The sequence below is a fragment of the Schistocerca americana genome, chromosome 8, assembly GCF_021461395.2.
Source record: "Schistocerca americana isolate TAMUIC-IGC-003095 chromosome 8, iqSchAmer2.1, whole genome shotgun sequence".
Lineage (NCBI taxonomy): Eukaryota > Metazoa > Arthropoda > Insecta > Orthoptera > Acrididae > Schistocerca > Schistocerca americana.
Window position 1 is genome coordinate 271,927,626 of NC_060126.1, and position 22,861 is coordinate 271,950,486.

Genomic DNA, 22,861 nt, shown 5'->3' on the forward strand with positions numbered 1-22,861 from the left:
CAACGCCACCATGTTGAATACTGCTTTTCGTACAGCAACAGGACGTCGTGTTACTACTCAAACTGTGCCCAATAGGGTGCATGATGTGCAACTTCACCCCCGACGTCCATGGTGAAGTCCGACTTCGCAACCACGACACCATGCATAGCGGTACAGGTGGGTCCAACAACACACCGAATGGACCGCTCAGGATTGGCGTCATGTTCTCTTCACCGATGAGTGTCGCATATCCCTTCAACCAAACAATCGTCGGAGACGTGTTTGGAGGCAACCTGGTCAGGCTGAACACCTTAGACACACTGTCCTGCGAGTGCAGCAAGGTGGAGTTTCCCTGCTGTTTTGGGGAGGCATCATGTGGGGCCGACGTACGCCGCTGGTCGTCATGGAAGGCGCCGTAACGGCTGTACGATAAGTGAACGCCATGCTCCGACCGATAGTACAACCATATCGGCAGCATATTGGCGAGTCATTCGTCTTCATGGACGACAATTCGCGCCCCCATCGTGCACATCTTGTGAATGACTTCCTTCAGGATAACGACAACGTTCGACTAGTGTCGAGCATGTTCTCCAGACATGAACCCTATCGATCATGCCTGGGATGGATGGAAAAGGGCTGTTCATGGACAACGTTACCACCAACCACTCTGAGGGATCTAAGCCGAATCGTCGTTGAGGAGTGAGAGAATCTGGACCAACAGTACCTCCCTGAACTTTTGGATAGTATGCCACGACGAATACAGGTACGCATCAATGAAAGAGGACGTGCTACTGATTATTAGAGGTACCGGTGTGTACAGCAATCTGGACCACCACTTCTGAACGTCTCCCTGTATGGTGGTACAAATGGAATGTGTGGTTTTATGAGCAATAAAAAGTGCGGAAATGATGCTTATGTTGATCTCTATTCCAGTTTTCTGTACAGGTTCCGGAACTCTCGGAACCGAGGTGATGCAAAACTTTTTTGATGTGTGTATAACCTCTAGCGTCGTTGAGCCCAGATCACAGGAATGTGCAGCTTATGAGGAGCTGCCCATTCTTTTTAACTCCCTACGCACAGTCACTGTGCCAGTTGGACTGCCGGTAGCACAACACAGTACTCCCCGTCTCGTTTTTTGTGGCAGAACCGCCTCACGTGACATCTAGTGGTGAGGTATTGAATAGAATTGGGGAGAAGAGGAGTTTGTGGCCGGTTGGTAGGATATGTTCTGAGGCATCAAGGGATCACAAATTTAGCATTGGAGGGCAGCGTGGAGGGTAAAAATCGTAGAGGGAGACCAAGATATGAATACACTAAGCAGATTCAGAAGGATGTAGGTTATAGTTCGTACTGGGAGATGAAGAAGCTTGCACAGGATAGAGTAGCATGGAGAGCTGCATCAAACCAGACTCAGGACTGAAGACAACAACAACAACAACAACAACAACAACCGAGAACAAAAGTAATACAAAACTAATAAGTTTAATGTATGAACGTTCGAGCTTCCCTCACCAAATTTGGAACTGCCGAAATAAAATTGATTTCCAGTAGATGTTAAATCACATACCGAAGGAAGGTATTAACTGTCACTTGGGGTCGGTGGTTTACCCTGATAAAAACAGCAACCTGGTCATGGAATTTCCGGTTTCTTACTTGCAGAGAAAAATTGTAATGTGAACACGTAATGCAAGCACTGATTTAATAAAGAATATAATAATATTACCAGTAGGAGGCGTAATATAATTAATGGAAAACGACACTTCGTACCATAAATTTATACGGCTAACAGAAATTGTGTTAAAAATAGATTTACAGCTTTCAGCTGTGTCATGTATCGTTGACAGCCTCCGGCAAAACGATCGCCAGAGTGCTGTCAAAAATTCCTCCCATCTCATCCTCAGCTGAATAATATCAAAGACCGGCATCGACATTAATTGAACAAGAACTGGCAGGTAACCCAAATCCATCAACGACCGTAAAAAAAAGAGAGCCATAACGGGCTGTCAGTTGATGGAATACGCAAGTTATCTCTTTATATGTATATAAATATTTCCTCAAAAGGAAAACAGAAATCACAAAACTGTCAGATAATAAAAAGCAGAAGCGTTGTTTAGAGTTCAGTGGAAGCATCTGTTTGGGACTGTAGATCAACGAACTCGGGAGGTAACCATGAGTGACGTTTGTAATACGATGAGGGCGGAAGAGCATTCAGGAAGTAGCAGGTTCTCGAAAACAGGACGATTGAGTTTGTTTTATCGACGGTTAGAAAGCTTTGACGATGTGGAACGAAAACTCGCTTAGGGAACGAAAAGGCTTCCTTTTTATAGCTCATTGATCAATGTGGCGTCGAAACAGTAGATTGAAAAAGGAAAACTGAAACCTTTAATTCCGAATTTCAAAACGTTTTCTTTATAAGCTACATGAAACGATTTCTCTGGCTTTGGGTCCCACTTGCTAAACGAACAGGGAATATTGGTTGGTTGAGGGAGGAAAGACTAGGTTTACTGCTTGAATGTACAATAGTAATTTACTGTGGCTCTGGCAGTACTATGCGGCAAATTATGGATTTCTACTTTTGTTTCGATATAACATGACTGAAAATATCCATGGAAAGAAATACGTAGCTTCAACTTCAGAAATGTCTACTGTCGGCATAGATATTTATTTAAGTAACGATGTACCCTACAAATATTTACTATATGAAATGTGTTAATAATATTGTGGATCTATGAGATGAAAAATCATATGAACAAATCGAAATTATTTGCACTGATAAAATTTAATAAATATGAACTCATAATAACTGATTTAAGCCAAAGGACTGAAGAATTTTCCGTGCTTTTCATAATTCCTTATACAAATTACTAATCGCACACAAACAGTTCGTTAATTTATAATGAATAAATCAATAACGTTAGGTACCACTATAATACATAGGACTCTTCCATGGAACGAAAGGGACCTCAGTATCAATATGTAGAAGTACAGCTTCCAAACAGTATAGCCTCCACTTTCTACAATTATAAGTAATTCAAACAGGTTCCATTACGGCTTTTATAATGATGTATGCCACAAGACTGATTTCCATTTAAAATGGTGTGCATTTTTTCTCCTTAGCCCCATAAATTGAAAGATTAACATTTGGTGACAGGACGTCTCATCCTCGTAGGTGCGATCCTGAAGTTCTGCTTGATTTTTGGAAGACCCAAGTCTCCTGCCTGGTCACTTAGCAGATTTCGGGTTAGTCTGTGCTGCTTGCCATAAGACAAAGCAGTGTCGAAATTTCGGTTTTTTATAGTGCTATGCAAAACAGAATGAGTTCCGCACACTATGGACGAAAAGGTCGACCAGAACAATAGCAGCCGATGTCGAGGAAAGGGTGTCACACATTATACACAAACGTCCGAGTACTTCAACTAGGACGACTGCTACCCAAGAGCGTGTGTAGCGGATTTTACATCGGCAAGCACTCTATCCATATCATCTCCAGCGAGTGCAACACCAAAACAATGCAGACTTCCCTCCTAGAGAGAATTTCTACCAATGAGTGCAACAACAGTGTACCGTGAATCCCCTGTTTGTAAGTAGCATTCTGTCCACGGATGAGGCTAGATTTTTAACTACGAACGTATCACATCAGCAGCGTTATTCGTAGGACTTCTGGGCAGGACTGCTCGGAGACAGCATAATTGGACCACACTTCCTATGACAGAGAGTAGCCAGACAGCAGTACGTGCGGTTTCTGTGGACTGTACTTCCAGATGTACGTGATGATGGTTCAAATGGCTCTGAGCACAATGGGACTTAACTGCTGACGTCATCAGTCCCCTAGAACTTAGAACTACTTAAACCTAACTAACCTAAGGACATCACACACAGCCGGCAGGAGTGGCCGAGCGGTTCTAGGCACTTCAGTCTGTAACCGCGAGACCGCTACGGTCGCAGGTTCGAATCCTGCCTCGGGCATGGATGTGTGTGATGTCCTTAGGTTAGTTAGGTTTAAGTAGTTCTAAGTTCTAGGGAACTGATGACCTCAGAAGTTAAGTCCCATAGTGCTCAGAGCCATTTGAACCATCACACAAATCCATGCCCGAGGCAGGATTCGAACCTGCGACCTTAGCGCTCGCGCGGTTTCAGACTGTAGCCACCTCGGCCGGCCTACCTGATGATATCTCACTGAACGTATGGTCCAGTACATTTTCATTTACGAGTGCGCCGGCTTCTAACTGGGACGTATGGTCAACATTGATAGGTGGAGAAGGGCCTGTACCATGACCTAAAAGGTCTCCGGATTTAAATCCCATGGATTTCTTTGTGTGGCGTCATGTCAAAAGCCTGGTCTACGCTACCGAGGTCAACTATCTTGAGGAATTAGCTTGCGGACTGAAGCAGCCTTCCAGCATTTACAGAATTCCCTGACAGGATTCGCAACACATTTCAGAGATACGTTCAATGTTGCATTCAGATGCATGGACAACTACTTTAGCGTTTAGAGACGCCATGTGTTCCTAGATGTTGATGAATCACAACAGAAAATGTGTTGTATCTCGACAGCGGTTGATTTGTGGACCCATGTTTATTGGAGGTTTTTAGCTAGTTTTGGCCTGTACTCTCAATGTGTGAATTATTGACCATCACTTCTGAAACACCCTGTATCTGCAACGTGGTGTGACTCCGATGCGGGCTTATAAGCGCATGTAGGGAGGGTATTAGTGTGGCAGTAGTGTCTTTCCAAAGGGTGAACTACGGAGATGTCATTACCAAATCCGTCCAAGCAGACCAACGTGGTGCCATTCTGTTTTGGCTGCTGAAACACAGACACCGGTAGACAACCATCGGAGAATGAAGAATGTGTATCGGGAACCATGTCTGTCGAAAACCACAGTTGTGGAATGGTGCGTCTAGTACCGCGATTCAACACAAGACGCCGGTAGATCTGGGAGGCGAACCTTATCCGTTGTGGACATTGAAGTGCGAGTCACTCGAACACCCACCATATAGTCCTGATCTCTCCCCATGCGACTGTCGCGCCTCCGGAACCTTAAAAAATGTGTTGAAGGATCGACGATCCCACACGGATGGGAATGTACAGCAGGCAGTTACATACTTATTCGTGCAGCAGGACACTTGTTTTACCTAACGGGTATCTTCAACCTGGCGCAAAGCTGGAATGATTGCCTCTGTGCTCAAGGCGATTTTGCCTGGTTGGTATACCGATTCTGGTCTGAACAGCCTTCGAATGGAAAATTTTTGATCACCTGCTATAAATTTTAACTGTTACAAGGTGTAATTATTAAACCCGCAGCCAACTAACGTGGTTACCGAACCAAACGCTAGCAGGTGTATCGATGAATGAAATATGGCTGTTAGCGAAAGAATTGACACTGATTGACACGGATCAGGTAACGTGACACGTAGGTAGAGCACGTTTCGAGTACGACTTGCTCCTGGGCACTATTAACATTTTGAAAAGTCGGTTATATGCCGTTGTTGTTGTTATTGTTGACGTTGTGGTCTTCGGTTCGAAGGGTGGTTTGACACGTTTGAACCGGCTTACTATAGTTAAACTTTGTCTCCCTTTACGCACTCTCCTTCGTTACCAAATTAAATGATTCGCGAGACAAGATGTGTTCAGCATTCTGTGGTTTCTGATAATTAAGTTATGCCGTTTCCTCTACAACTGACTCAGGACTTCTGTGCCAACAGCTGTTGCAACTAAACGTTGCACATATGTGACTTACTACGTGGAAAAACTGTTACTGTCTCACTAGGACAGCTCCAGTACTGCTGAGGATGGCGACAAGAGAAGGAATTGAGTGACTTGTAAGCATGACTTTGAAGAGCCAGGAGAAATTTCAACTACACAGTACACACAATGCTTCGTATCTAGAGGGAGAAAGTAGTGAGCGGGTATGACATCGTTCATTTCTAATAGAGATGGCGGTGATGGAAAGAAGACGTGTAAAAATAACGGGAAGCTACTAATGTTAATATCGACTCCTTAGTTTTCAGCATTACTAGGGTGATTAGTGACAGTTCTAATGATATTTCACTTCTAGGAGGTCAAGTACTACTGGGACGGAAATGACAGCGAAAGGTGGCTGTTACGTCCTGCGTCCGTTATCGTAAGGTAAATGTCAGTTTGCTTCTAGCAGAGGACAAACGCGGCAGTGACCTATATTTTCGTGCAGACCACTGCATCCATATCTCTATTTCTCCATATCTACCCCGGTAGAGTTTTCTCCGAGGTAAGGGTTCGTCGTTTGAAAGCCGGAGCGTCTCTGACTTACATGATAGACATTCTTACCAAGTCCCGTAAGAGTTCGGGTAATATGTGTGCATCCGCACAGAAGAAGGAGGTCATGGCCGATATTGCCAGAACTACATACTTATATGGATATGGTGTCTGTTCTTTCGGACATGTCCCAAAGAACAGACACCATTGATGAGCTGCAGCCGTCTAGAACGAAGTTAGAATTATGTATTAATACCTTCAGCTGCTGACGGGCGTAGATATATACGACGGTAATCCCAAAAGTAAGGTCTCCTATTTTTTTATAAGTACAGAGACCAGTTTATTTCTACAATGGTTTACATCGGTTTACAGCTTGAACGTTTAGCTATTTTTCCACATAATCATCATTTCTGTCGAAGCATATTTGTAGACGGTGTGGCAGTTTTTGTATGCCCATGTCATACCAGCTCGCCGCCATGCTGTTCAGAAAGTTATGAACCTCTTCTTTCACCTCGTTGTCGGAGCTGATTCGCTTTCCGGCCAAATGCTCTTTTAACCTAGGGAACAGGTGATAGTCATTGCGCGCCGAAGTCAGGACTATAGGGTTGGTGGGTGATTATATTCCATTGAAACTCTTGCAGCAGAGCAACGGTTTGCCGAACGATGTGTGGGCGAGCGATGTCATGGAGAAAGTGTACGCCCTTGCTCAACATTCCTCTTCTCCGGTTCCGAATTCCCCGTTTGAGTTTTTTCAGAGTCTTACAGTACCTGTCTGCGTTAATTGTGGTCCCAGCGATTCAGCTCCGACGACGAGGTGAAAGAAGAGGTTCCTAACTTTCTGAACAGCATGGCGGCGAGCTGGTACGACATGGGCATACAAAAACTGCCACAGCGTCTACAAAAATGCATCGACAGAAATGGTGATGATGTAGAAAAATAGCTAAAAGTTCAAGCTGTAAACTGACGTAAACCATTGTAGAAATAAACAGGTCTATGCACTTATAAAAAAGTAAGAGACCTTACTTTTGGGATTACCCTCGTAGCAATGGGGACACGTGAAAAATGGTTCAAATGGCTCTGAGCACAATGGGACTTAACTTCTGAGGTCATCAGTCCCCTAGAACTTAGAACTACTTAAACCTAAGTAACCTAAGGACATCACACACATCCATGCTCGAGGCAGGATTCGAACCTGCAACCGTAGCGGTCGCACGGTTCCAGACTGTAGCGCCTAGAACCGCTCGGCCACCACGGCCGGCGGGACAGGTGAAAATGTGTTGGGTAGGGACACTAAGAATGTAGTGTGTGGACATATAGGGCGAGAATGTGGGTCTCGCGGGATGCGTGCGCGAGATGATCCCTGCAGTCGCGCTATTCTCTGTGTCCTCGGTGGGTCAGATGGATAGAGCGTCTGCTATGTAAGCAGGAGATCCCAGGTTCGAGTCCCGGTCGGGGCACACATTTTCACCTGTCCCCGTTGATATATATCAACGCCCGTCAGCAGCTGAAGGTATTAATATATAGTTCTAATTTCATACACCAAAGACGGTGGAGTTCGAACCAATTTGCTGGAAGGCAACTTAGTTTTGCAGGTGCCATTTGACTTGTTGTCATAGGTATTTCTGCATGGTTCTGTGTTCTGAGTGAAAAGATGGCATCGTTGGTGGATCTTTAAACGAGGTGGAGGTGCCAATGAGGCCAGTTGCCACACTATACCTACTGTCCAAAGACCGCAAATGCAGTCCAAGAAAAAATAACAAATAAGTAAAAGACGCACCACGAAGGAATTATCCCAACGGGATCTCATTGGCTGTAGTAGAATTGTCTTCAGCGATGTGTCCCGCCAGGGATTTTCTCTGCCTCGTGATGACTGGGTGTTGTGTGATGTCCTTAGGTTAGTTAGGTTTAAGTAGTTCTAAGTTCTAGGGGACTGATGACCATAGATGTTAAGTCCCATAGTGCTCAGAGCCATTTGAACCATTTGATGTGTCCCGCTTCGAACTGAGCCCCGATGATCGGTGAAGGCGCCCCGGACTGCACTGGTATGCTAAACTGACTGTCGCCCGCCATACGTCCCGACAACGGGGAGTGGTTGTGTGGAGTGCCCTTTCTTTTCATAGCAGGACCCCTTTGGTCGTCATCCGCGCCACCCTTACACCACAGTGGTACGTCAACAATAGCCTACGCACCGCTTTGTTGCCCTTCGTGGCAAGCCATCCTCGGCTTACATTTCAGCAAGATAATGCCCGCCCGCACACTGCGAGTGTTTCTACCGCTTGTCTTCGTGCTTGCCAAACCCTACCTTGGCCAACAAGGTCGCTGGATCTCTCTCCAATTGACATCGTTTGGAGCATTGTGGGCAGGGCCCTTCAACCAGCTAGGGATTTTGATGGTATCCGTCAATAGGACATCCAACAGCTCCATCGCGAATAACTACCTGCGTAAGGGCCACAGGTTGATCAACGCGTTATTGGCTCGCTCAGTTTTTGAAGCTCTTTCTCTGGAATAAGTCATCCAATTCTGAAATTGTAATCATTAGTTTGTCTTTACACATAAATGATATCTACCGGTTTCCGCCTATTTCGGATAATTTCTTCGAAGTGCGACTGTTTTTTTTCTGTCTTACACTGTATCCTAATTCCAACCACCAATACAGAAAACATAATTTCAGCAGCCGGTGCATTCTACTTTTCGATGGAAACATTTACAGGGGCAGAATATTTAGTTTGAACCCGCATTAAAAACAGCAATCGCTCTCGCTGCTAGAGTTCTGTGAGCCGTTCAGTGCTGCTGTCTCTGTCACATATTCACAACGAGTGCACGCCTATTTTGGAACAAACCGCATGTTTCTATCGTATCCAGACCTGAAAAAAATAAGTAGTTGCTACAACTAGAATACACCTCGTACATGGTACAATCAAATTATTTTGCTCTCCATTGACTCTTCTAGCTTTCCTGCAGGAGCCATAGCTATACTTTTAGCTTTACATTACATGAAGAACCTCACAGTAAGAAAGAAAACAAATTTTGCCTGCTCCAAGACACCAGCCTTTCTCATGAAAATTAATACGCTCGTAATGGACATTATGAAAGCCGCCAATAAAAACTAAAATCACTGGAAAAAGATAAAATTTATGTAGATCAAGGGACGCACTAACGTTAAATACACTACAAAATTTGTGTCTGTATCTACAGAGGGCAAGATCTGTAGTACTGACAATGATGGTAGCCGACATTTCCCATTAACGTGTCCTGTTTGGTTATTATTCAAATATTCACACATTTACACTGTCTTTTACAACGCTCGACATAGCTTTCTTAATTGTATGGTAACTTTTCCATCCAACTTCCGAAATATGATACGTAAGTCTGGCTCTCCGGTATGCACTAGACAGATTATTACACATTCACAACTAAGTTATGCCCGATATAGAGAACAACATTTCAGACTCTGAAGAACTTCCGAAACAGAGTGGCTTTTACATATTCACATCTAAGTAACGCACCATACTGAGATACGTGTGTGATGTCCTAAGGTTAGTTAGGTTTAAGTAGTTCTAAGTTCTAGGGCACTCATGACCTCAGAAGTTAAGTCCCATAGTGGTCAGAGCCATTTTGGAGATACGTGTCTGGCCCTTCACAACGCCGGAAACAGAATGACTAGCGAAGCCGAAATACACTACTGGCCATTAAAATTGCTACACCACGAAGGTGACGTGCCACAGACACCAAATTTAACCGACAGGAAGAAGATGCTGTGATATGCAAATGATTAGCTTTTCAGAGCATTCTCACAAGGTTGGCACCGGTGGCGACACCTACAACGTGTTGACATGAGGAAAGTTTCCAACCGATTTCTCATCCACAAACAGCAGTTGACCGGCGTTGCCTGGTGAAACGTTGTTATGATGCCTCGTGAAGGAGGAGAAATACGTACCATCACGTTTCCGACTTTGATAAAGGTCGGATTGCAGCCTAACGCGATTGCGGTTTATCGTATCAGGGTATTGCTGCTCGCGTTGTTCGAGATCCAATGACTGTTGGCAGAATATGGAATCGGTGGGTTCAGGAGGGCAATACGGAACGCCGTGCTGGATCCCAACGGCCTCGTATCACTAGCAGTCAAGATGACAGGCATCTTATCCGCATTGCTGTAACGGATCGTGCAGCCACGTCTCGATTCCTGAGTCAACACATGGAGACGTTTGCAAGACAACAACCATCTGCACGAACAGTTCGATGACGTTTGCAGCAACATGGACTATCAGCTCGGAGACAATGGCTGCGGTTACCCTTGACGCTGCATTACAGACAGGAGTGCCTGCGATGGTGTACTCGACGACGAACGTGGGTGCACGAATGGGAAAACGTCATTTTCTCGGATGAATCCAGGTTCTGTTTACAGCATCATGATGGTCGCATCCGTGTTTGGCGACATCCGGTGAACGCACATTGGAAGCGTGTTTTCGTCATCGCCATACTGGCGTATCACCCCGGCGTGATGGTGTGGGGTGCCATTGGTTACACGTCTCGGTCACCTCTTGTTCGCATTGACGGTACTTTGAACAGTGGACGTTACATTTCAGATTTGTTACGACACGTGGCTCTACCCTTCATTAGATCCCTGCGAAACTCTACATTTCAGTAGGATAATGCACGACCGCATATTGCAGATCCAATACCCGCCTTTCTGGATACAGAAAATGTTCGACTGCTGCCCTGCCCAGCACATTCTCCACATCTCTCACCAATTGAAAACGTCTGGTCAATGGTGGCCGAGCAACTAGCTCGTCACAGTACGCCAGTCACTACTCTTGATGAACTGTGGTATCGTGTTGAAGCTGCATGGGCAGCTGTACCTGTACACGCCATCCAAGCTCTGTTTGACTCAATGCCCAGGCGTATCAAGGCCGTTATTACGGCCAGAGGTGGTTGTTCTGGGTACTGATTTCTCAGAATCTATGCACTGAAATTGAGTGAAAATGTAATCACATGTCAGTTCTAGTATAATTTATTTGTCCAATGAATACCCGTTTATCATCTGCATTTCTTGGTGTAACAATTTTAATGGCCAGTAGTGTACTTCGTATCGGCGCGCCAAAGCGGCCCGAATGTTTCCGAAGGATTTCGGTTGCAATTCGTTACTCTTACGTTTCTCAAAACCAGTGAAATTTAGTAAACAAAAACGATAGCCTCGTAGGGAAACAATGAGTTTGTCATAGTAAAAACTGGGTTAAATAATGTGAAAAGTACATAAGTAATTAATAAGAGAAGTTGAGCGTTTTGGCCCCTAGCACCCGAACGTGCCGGCCAATGAGAAGCAAGTTCAGTACAATTGGCGGATTCTCCCACGGGACTGGTACGTACTGTACCATCTATCGCTTGTACCTCTTGTACCATATGCTACTTCACGTGTATCAAGCTGCATCAAGGCGAGCTTCCAGCAAAATAAAATACTGGCGGCCACAGCCAGAAATATCATTTGTGGTACATGCATAGACAAACAAATGATTACAATATCAGAAAAATTGTGTGATTTATTCAAGAGAAAGAGCTTCAAAAATTGAGGAAATGAATAACGGGTTGGTCCACGCCTAGCCTTTATGCAGGAAGTTATTCGACTTGGTAATGATTGACAGAGTTGTTCGATGTCCTCTTGTGGGATACCGTACCAAATTCTGTCCAATCGTTGCGTTAAATCATAAAAATCTCGAGATGGTTGGAGAGTACTGCCCATAATGGTCCAAACGGAGACAGATCCAGCGACCTTGCTGCCCAAGGTAGCGTTTGGCAAGCACGAAGACAAAGTGTAGAAACACTCGCCGTGTGCGGGCGAGCATTATCTTACTGGAATGTAACCCCATGATGGTTTGCCATGGAAGGCAACAAAGTGGGGTGTAGAATATCGTCGACTCACCGCTGTGCTGTAAGGGTGCTGCGAATGACAACCAATGGCGTCCTTCTATGAAATGAAATGATACCCCAGACCACCACACCTGGTTGTTGGGCAGTACGGCAGGTGACAATCAGTTTCGCATCGCAGCACTGTCTGAAGAGTCTCCAGACACGTCTTTGCTGGTCATTATTATCGCCATTATACCCGAAGACTTCCTTACAGCAGAACATCGTTAATCCGACGTCGGATGGTACGACTCTCCTCTTGTTCCGACCATCGTATTTCCCAAGTTTGTTAGGTACGCAGACCGCAGCTTCAATCAGGTCTGGATTTGCCGATGGCTCGTCGTATAAAGAGGACGTATATAGAGGACGAAGGTAACAATGAGTATCAATCATCGATACGCAGTAAATGGAAATATTAAGGCCAATACAGCCCAACATTGCCTCGAAGCCCTGGTTCCAAATAACAAAGGCAAATAATGTGTTTAGAGGTTCCATAATTCGACTGAGATTTGATCTTGACTCATTCCTCAGGAATCTTCACCTCATACATGTTCGAGGTTATCCTTACTGTAAATCTGATGGAGTAACAATGGACGATATCAATCAAACTTTTTTCGAACGCAGGCTATTATGCAAACTTGCAAATACATTTCACACAACAATTAATCAGAACTTATCAACCATTACCAACTAATACAGCAGCTCTCCTTCAGCAAAATAATATTAAAGAAAATCACGAAAATTTTAAACGAAAATAAACTTACACTGTAAAACTCTAGAATATCTTTAAACCGCCGTGAGTTAGGTGTACAGCCTTCACACTGAAAGCCAAAATAAAAAAATATATGTATAAAAAAAATAAAATCCTTCTACACAAGCATGTTTCAATTCGCTAAACTATACTCCAACATGAGATCGCACTTCGACCTATTTCAGTACATCGAGTGTAATAAACCCTTACAAAGCACTGTCAAATAGTAATAGAGGTTGACCATCCTTAAATCAGTTTGATAACTTCAACAATTCCTGAGAAGTAAAATTTAACTGAAGCTCAAAACTCTCCGTATTCGAAAACAGTACGTACTATTATCAGATTACGGAATGAGTGGTGGAGTCAATATAGACTTTATGTGAAGAATTCTTCAAATTGATAGTAATTAAGTATGTATCACTGTGTACCTAATGCTGTTCAACCATGGAGTGGGCTAACACGCACATCATGAGAGGCATTATGTAAAAGCATCAGCTGTTTCATAATAGATTCCTTGCCTCAGGAACCACGATCTCCGTTGTAATAATGAATGAAAAACACGATCTGGATGATTATTGCTTGCAGCACCAGATGTATAGGTGACATGCTAGTCAGATCGAAACTAATAATCATTAATAAAAGAAATAATAACCCAGCTGGCGGTTTTCTCCTTTTATTACAGTAGGTATTTATATTGAGACACCAATTTCTTTATTCCTGTCTTTTTCACACTTGAAGATATTGTTAGTTAAGGTCTGTCTGGCATCTGTTGAGAATATATTTAGCAGAATACATAAATTCATTAAAGGCACATGATCGTTGAGGTGCGTGAGAATATATTTAGCAGAATACATAAATTCATTAAAGGCACATCATTCCTCAGCTAAGTGAAATACAACTGTCTCGGTTCCTATTGATCACAGAGATAAGGGATCATAGGCTTTGGCCTAGTGATCATTTGTACACTCAAAGGAGAACGAACATACTGTTGGTATGCTACAGTTAAAGTCTAAATTTGAACTTCTTCCAGCTCTTGCAAGGCGAGCAAATCGGTTGGTCCTTTTGCGTTTGGTGTGGTATAGGGTGAACCTTAAGCGGCCTATAAAAGCACCATCTCTTCAGCGACGATTCCTGCGGTAATCCCGAAAAACCAGCTGTGGTGATGGTCATTTCTATAATTTCCATTCATGGAAAATAGTCAAAAATTTTACCATACGTTCTTATGATGACGTTCTCGAGGACCCTTGTAGCTTTTTTCGTTATCATTATCCGTTACCGAGATCCAGAGATTCAAAGTTACTGTAGTATCCACGTACAATTTGAACGTAATATCCAATCTGAGGCGTAAATGTAGTTTTAAGTGACGTAGTGAACACGTGGCAAGGGTTCTAGGGATATCGAGAGGATTCTGAGGTTACCAAACTGTTTTTAGCTGGCATTTTTCACCAATAAAACTTTATGACGCACAGTATCTGTATAAAGGGCACTCAACGCCCATACAAATACGTATAAGTTATGGAAATCTGGAAAGATTGCAAATTCAGTAAAACGAGCTGCAGACCAGCGTAGAGAATTGGCGGAAAGAATAGACAGCTGCCTTCTGTGAGGAGGATACTGGAAAGTTGGTACAACGCTAGGACAAATGTCTAAGTCGGAGAGGTGACTATGCAGCTGCAAAGTGTAGGCAACTGTTGCAAATAAAACATTTTTGATTTTCACAGAGGTTTCCATTTCGTGTCTGAAGGGATCTTACTTTCCGAAAAAGGCCTCTTAGGAAATTTAATGTAGTTAAATTTTGTACTGGGATAAGGTTTCGCTGGAGACCACAGTTCGCGAGTTATTCAAGAAAAACGTTCGAAAATGACCTTCAAACGCACTTCCTCCCCCACACTCATCCGTTACCAGTCAGGATTTCTAGTATCTTGCTCGTGGCACTCGCTCCTGCCACCGCACAAATCTTACGAGTACACGAACTTTTCCGAAATTCGACCTTTCTTGGTCTCTGTTGATTGGCCTATTACACCATCAGCATAGTCGGCTACTTCATTAACATTATTAATTAAAAAGTGCTCATGAAAATAATGAATGAAGAACGAATTTTGTACACATTACGCTAAAGCCAATTCTGTTGATAATTCAATCCAAACTTAGCCCTTGGAAGCACTGTAGTTTCATAGTCAGGAGTCCTGACGAATACGATATGATTGAAACTTCCTGGCAGATTTAAACTGTGTGCCTGACCGAGACTCGAACACGGGATCTTTGCCTTTTGCAGGCAAGTGCTCTACCATCTGCGCCACCCAAGCACGACACACGCCCCGCCCTCATAGCTTTACTTATGGCAGTACCTCGTCTCCTACCTTCCGAACTTCACAGAAGCTCTCCTGCGAACCTTGCTGAACTAGCACTCCTGGAAGATAATGATGTTTGGTTTGTGGGGCGCTCAACTGCGCGGGTATCAGCGCCCTTACAAATTCCCAACCTTTGCTCAGTCCAATCTCGACACTTTCATGAATGATGAAGAAATGATGAGGACAACACTAACACCCAGTCACCTCGAGGCATGTGAAAATCCCTGACCCCTCCGGGAATCGAACACGGGACCCCGTGCTCGGGAGGCGAGAACGCAACCGCGAGACCACGAGCTGCAGACACTACTGGGAGAAACGGTATTGCGGAGACATGGTTTTGCCATCCTTTCTTCCAGGAGTGCTAGTTCTGCAAAGTTCGCAGGAGAGCTTCTGTGGAGTTTGAAAGCCGGGAGACGAGGTACTGGCAGAAGTAAAGCTGTGAGGACGGGGCGTGTGTCCTGCTTGGGTAGCTCAGATGGTAGAGCACTTGCTCGCGGAAGGCAAAGGTCCCGAGTTCGAGTCTCGGTCCGGCACACAGTTTTAATCTGCCAGAAAGTTTCATATCAGCGCACACTCCGTTGCAGAGTGAAAATATCTCATCTGGGAACGATGTAATTATTTATTTTATGCTGCTAAAATTCACAAAATTGTTTGGCAAAATTTACACAAACTTCAATCTTACAAGTGCTCAACTACTTCAGTGGCCAATCAATGAAGACCAGAAAAGGTCGAATATGGCAAATAATACACGGCGTCGAATTTTTTTTTTTTACAATTGAAGGAGGGAGTGCTATGAATAACATACTAAGAATCCTGGCCTTTGGGGACGGAGTGCAGATGCATTTGAAAGTCACTTTTGTACTTTTTTTCTTGAAGAAGTCGAAAACTACGGCCTCTAGCGAATACGTGACCCATTTCATAACCTGAAGTACGTTAAATTTAGTTCTGTGGGACTAATAGTTTGTGCATAGTGAGCGAGAGAATATGAGCATCACGCGCGTAGCATTTGAAGGCATTGCAGGTTGCATTCAACCTACCGGTAGGGGCGGCTAAATCACTCTTTACAAGCGCCCAGAGCAGGGGACCAAGCCAGTTATTACCAGAAGCAGCCAGGAAGAATACACGTCACCAAGTCATTGGGAGCAGTATCACTGACGAGCCTTGAACTCAATATAGAGTGACACTTCGATGCTACTGTAGTAAGACTCCAAGAAATACAGTTGGAGAGGGCAAAAAGTGTCCAGACATAGTCTTATAGTCTTATCTTGATTTTTCTGTTTGTTAGAGAAGATCAAGCACAGTAGACTTTGTCTCTATTTTACGTCTGTCAGAATATAAATAGTAGGAAGTGCTGTCTCGCACTTATCTCCAGCTGTGATTAAAGTATTTTACTGTGTATTGTGGGAGAGAGTTGCAAGCAGAGCTCTTGTCTCGCATAGAGCAAGGCAGAACTCAGGAACTGGGAATTGTTGGAAAGGACTAACATACAGAGTGGTAGGATGTACTCAGTGATTTACAAAGATATACAGCCACTGTAAGACAGCTCTCCGAATAAGGTTGAACTGTTGGGAAATAAATTGTTCTTAAACTGAATCCGTAAGTGTTTGCACCCTCATTCACTTCCTACGAATCACAATTTCTGCTCTCTGTTCTAGATTCGCCTGTGCTAAGCGTCTTTGATGAATTGCTCCCTCTCACGATAAGAAGTTATCGACGTCCTATTGCGTAATGAAAACCAAACCCATACCCACACTAGTGATAGGACCTAACCAAGTGTGCAACAGTAATTTGACAGTGAGAGAGCCGACGAATTTGAAATAAGAACTGTTGAAACAACCACACTGTTCATACATTTGACACCTTCTGACTTCCACCTTCTCCCACCTCCAAAGTAATATGTGTCTCGTAAAACAATTTTAAACATGGCTGTTTTTCAGCAACTGTATACAGCTTTCAAACATAACAATCACACAGGCAACCGGTTGCAAATAACTGTTTGGTACATTGACCTAGGTTTCGACACTTCTAAGGATGTCTTTATCAGAATGAAATTTTGAGAAACACTGTAAAATAATAGATAGAAGGTTAAGTATGACAAAAAAACATTAACCAAGATGTCAATTGTCATGACGTACAAGGCAACTTACGTAAAATTACATTGAGAGTAGGCAATGGTTAGAATTTAGAGCAGATGTGCTCAAGTCGGAAATAAAGTAAATCACCTTCCAGCTTTTCGTAAAACGTTATAAGTCGAACGAAGCGATTGTTGCAGACGCTCGATGGCACTCTACAGACTTCTTAGTAGCACATATCTGAAATAAATTAACTCACTGGAAAATTGTTGGCCATACTAAATTCAGTTTATTGCTCGCCACACTTAATTTCTTTCAAAGTGGGCTACATCAAATAAATAATTCTCGTATTTTTATCCTAAATAAATAATTCTGCAGTCTATCAGTTCTATTGTATTTTTCTACTTCTTTGATAAAATTTCCGCCTTTTTGCGGAAATTAAGAGAGCTACAACAACCAGAAGATGACTGTACTTTTTATCGTTTTTTGAGCATGAACAAATAACACGCCGCTTGTCGTTGTCTTGTATATTTTCTGGAGCTGACTCTTCACAGGAGATATTTCAATAGAGTGTAGATGTTAAGTAACCCAGCCTCTCTTTTGTAGTCACTTAGTGTTGAATTTCCTGTTTTGCATAAATTTATTTCAGTAAATTTTAAGACGTATTCAAATTTATTGTCGCCACAATGACGATGGTTTCTGTTCACTTACAGGACATTATTGCATCTCCTAAGATAAATTAACAGATCCGAAGATATTCTGTTGTCGAATTAAACTTGTTATCGTTGTGGAAGAACGACCGTGTGGTTTTAATTGAAATGCAGTTACTCAGAGAGTAGCCGCATTTTAATTATAATCACCCGGTACAATTGTAGACTGAAATAAAATACATTTTGGATTTTTCGTCTCGGCCGTGTGCCTCACCTGTATCAGCGCATTTCACACATTGATTCCCGCGGGCGTTTGAAATGCTAAACGTTTGAAGGCGTGTGTTGGGAGTAACATTGGTCCCTCGATGCATAGTTGTGGAACCCCCTTGTTTCTGCTGTGTTTATGACATTTTGACACTGAAAGTTCGGCAAACAGGCGTATAAGTTACAATGCGATCGCTTGTCGATGTGAATACTGAACGGGGAAACCAGGGTAGCGGATACGCCAGGCAGTGTGTGGACTGCTGCGCTACTCACCTTCAAAGGCTGCGGCGGCGACGCAGCCGACGAGCCCCAGGCAAAGCCACGGCGACCACGGCCCCATGGCCGTCACACTGCAACAGAAACACACGGACCAGGTCAGCGGGGTGGCTAGCCTCTAGTGAGCCAAGCGCTACTGTAATGTGTACCGCCTGCCGGCAGCTGCCGCGGCTCACACGTTCTCTCTGTCTGTCTGTCTCTCTCTCTGGATTCTCTCGCTCTCCCTATTCTCCCCCTCCCTTTTCCCTCGAACCCTCCCTCTCTTTAACCCCTCCTCTCTCTCACTATTTCTCCCCCTCCCCTCTCTCTCTATCCCATCTCTCTTCCTCCCTCCATCTCCCTCTCTCTTCCCTCCTCTCTATCCCGTCTTTCTCTCCCTCACTCTCGCTTCCTCTCCTCTCTCAATTCCATCTCTACCACTTTCTGCCTCTATCTTTCTTTTCCTTTTTCTTCCTCCTCTCTTCATCTTGCCCCATTTATATTGACAACCTCAAAAAACTGTTTAGCTTAATATACTAATTCAATTGTCGCTACTTTATTTCCACTTTCTTAATCTACTACTTTATCCCATTTTTCCAGTTTTGCACATTCATTCTCGTATTTTAACAGAAGGGTTTTTACATAACTAAGTTCGTAATTATAGTATGAGACCCTCTCCTGTTAAACTCGTAGCATCCCTGCCACTATTTCCCTCCCACCCTCCTCCTCCCTTGCCTTCTATGCCTGCTCCAGTCCCACTCGTCCCATTTTATAATTTTACTATTTTATACTGTTTACATTTCACATACCAATTTTCCTACACTATCAGTGTTTTAACGAGAATTTTTGCATAATCACACGTTTTATAATTTTAGCACGACCCCCTTCGTTAAACTCATGACATCCCCACCACCTCTTCCGTGCGTCCTTCCACATCCTCTGTTCAGCCTCACTCCATTTCCTCTTCACCCTCCCACTGCCCCTGACAAAATGGTTCAAATGGCTCTGAGCACTATAGTACTTAACATCTGAGGTCATCCCCTAGAGCTTAGAACTACTTAAACCTAACCAACCTAAGGACGTCACACACAGCCATGCCCAAGGTAGGATTCGAACCTGCGACCGTAGCAGTCGCACGGTTCCGGACTGAAGCGCCTAGAACCGATCGGCCACAACGGCCGGCTGCCCCTAACATATACGTATTTAAAACACTGACTACGGCCGCAGCACTACTCTGGAACGTCATTCTGAGTAGACAAGACGGGTTGCTGATGCAGCTACTTAGGTAAATTCTACATTTATGTACAGATATTTCCTTTTCTACTTATTCTAAAATTTCACATGGTACTTATTTAGTTTTCCTTAGTTTTAGATCTGAAGATGATCCTGACTGATTAAAAACTGTAATCTAATTAAAAAGTACAACTGAGATGGAACAATAAGTCAGAATTATCTTAAATAACTTTTTGTCTAGAAGTAAAATAGCAATGAAAAAATGTATTAAGAAAACGCTATTTAACTACCAATGGGAAGCATGATTGCGTTTCTTGTAACTTCGTCCGTTGAGAACGTATAAGCAGCCTTATGTAACCTCTTATAAATTACTTAAAAATACCTGAAGCTCGAGCAAGACAATGCGCCATGTCACAAGGTCAGAAGAGTGTAGGGGTGGCTCGAGGAACAAAGTGGCGAGTTCCAATTGATGTGCTGGCCCCCCAACGCTGTACATGTGGACACGCTCGAACATATCTAGGATGTGGCATCAGAGCTCATCGCCATCTTCCCCGGAATTTACGGGTATTAGGTGACGCATGTGTGCACATCTGGTGCCAACTCCCTCCGCCGACCTACCAAATGTTCAACTGTTAGTGAATTCCTAAAGAACCAAACTGCTGAGGCCATCGGTCCCTAGACTTACACACTATTTAAACTAACTTACACTAATCTGTGCTAAGAACAACACACACGTACACACATGCCCGAGGGAGGACTCGAACATCCGGTGGGAGGGGTCGCGCAATCCGTGACATGGCGCCTCTAACCCCACGGCCACTCCGCTCGGCGACCTACCAAGGCCTCATTGCTTCCATGCACAACCCGCCACCACTGTTACCGAGCCAAAGGTGGACATACCGGCTACTAGGTTGGCCGATCAGTGTATACATGGGTATTACAAAAATATGTATTGTAAGTTGTACAGCGCTCAAAGCCAGTCAACGACATTGTACATTGTTCCTTTAAAATTGCTTTATACCCTTCCCTGGCCTTACACGTTTTTTACCTTGATTTATGTTTACATCGGGTCTGGGAGCACCAAGTTCTTTCACTTTCATCCTAACAGCATGTTCCAAAATTTTACCTAACTAATTACACACTGAATTCCTATTGTGTTATTTTCGAACTCGAAGTATGCTGTTGATATTCTCAAGAAAGTAAAAAGAAACTTGCTAATAACGCACGTTAGCCGCACTCAGCAAGCAAGGAAACTAAAGTAACGGGAAATATTTCGCTGAAGGGGTTCATTTCGGGCACCTTTTCCTCTAATCATTCGTGAAACTCTCGCTAGGTGATGATATCTTTCTGTATTCTAACTGCAGTCTGGTGAGACATTTGAAAACTTACTCCAGCAGTGGATAGACTGCAGAAAAAAATACAAAAAAAGAAACACTATCAGAATAATAATACTAAACGTCGATTAAAGACACATCAAAGCTTAATATAAATATACAGAGACACTGATTCGATAGCAGAGTTTTAGCAGCTCTGTCCATTCCCTTTTGATGTAAGCAGTGGAACGGGAAAATTGTGTGCAGGTTGGTAGGGCATCCTTAGGCTGAACCATCAGAGCCTTCGAGACGCCCATAAGAACTGTACTCCGAGAAAACCTAGCCCACGCACCTCTGCTACATGGGGCTAAGCGGGATTTCAAGGTGCAACCTTAAGACTAGCTAATATCTGTTCTAAAAACATCGCGTGACATCACGTATCAAGACTTGCTTAAATGACTGTGGGAAATATGCGACATGCATTCTCATGATTTAAATTCTGTAATATGTTTTTGAGAAATTTATTTTGATACACATTCTGGGGCGGCTCCGAGCCTTTACTTATGAGCCACGCGTGGCATTACCATACTACTTTCTTTTGCAATCGATTTACTGTATCAGCAGAAAGTTCTTTAAGTGCATGTAACGAAATGTTCCAATCTTTTATGTTAATCCGTGCATACACAACAACGTGTAATAAGATTTAGATTTACATGGGCCACGTATTTAACTTCGTAATCCGTAATACCTGCAATGAGATAAATCTGTATAATAATCAAAATATCCACGGGTGTACTGCCGGTCTATAGTGTCCAACGGGCACAATATTTCGGCGATCATACATGTCGCCATCATCATGTGAACTGACGGACTGAGCTCCTGTGAACGTGCCGGCACGGAGATCCGTACGCTGTGGCTGCTCACGGGGAACTGGGTTCGGTCGCGGCGGCGGCCGATTTAAATACACTCCGCCCGCGGCGCGCTCTCTCCGCCGTCCGCGCCCCGCGCCACGGTCGTGCGGTGGACCGTATAGTTGTGACGACCACGGCGGACACAGCCATCACACCGACGTCATCTCAGACGCCGTCGCAATCTGTTCCACCGCGCGACCGTGGCGCGGGGCGCGGACGGCGGAGGGAGCGCGCCGCGGCCGGAGGGTATTTAAATCGGCCGCCGCCGCGCCCCAACCCATGTCCCTCTGGGCAGCCATAGCGTACGGATCTCCGTGCCGGCACGTTCACAGGAGCTCAGTCCGTCAGTTCACCTGATGATGGCGACATGTATGATCGCCGAAATACTGTACTCGTTGGACACTATAGACCGGCAGCGCACCCGTGGATATTTTGATTATCAAATACGCCGAGAGAAACTCAAGAATCACAATCTGTATAATGATTACGGAAATGCTGATACTTCGAATTCAGTGCTGGGGCCGCCTTATTATGAAAATTGCGTTAAATTTAACTCCGTTGCATAACTTCATTGGGTATACCAGTATGTATTCGAAGGAGCAATTTGCCTCTTAGTTCATGTAGATCAGGCAAGCTCACACGCGGCATTTCGCATTATAAATCTCAAACGGAAAGACATGTTGGACGTTCTAAGAAAGGACAGGAAGATCAGTTGCAGTGTACTAGAAATTGGAACAGCAAGAGTGTCTCATCCAAAATGATGATGATCGTCTTATAGTAAATCAGTACCTTGTTGTACCTTGTTGCATGGCCTTTTTCGTTAGTATTGTCTCTCTTCTTTTGGTGTTGAGTACGTTAACTATAGCAGCAGCAAGGTGTTGCACGAGGGTCGTTCAATAACTAACGCACCACATTTTTTAAAACAGATTGGTTGCATTCAGGATTC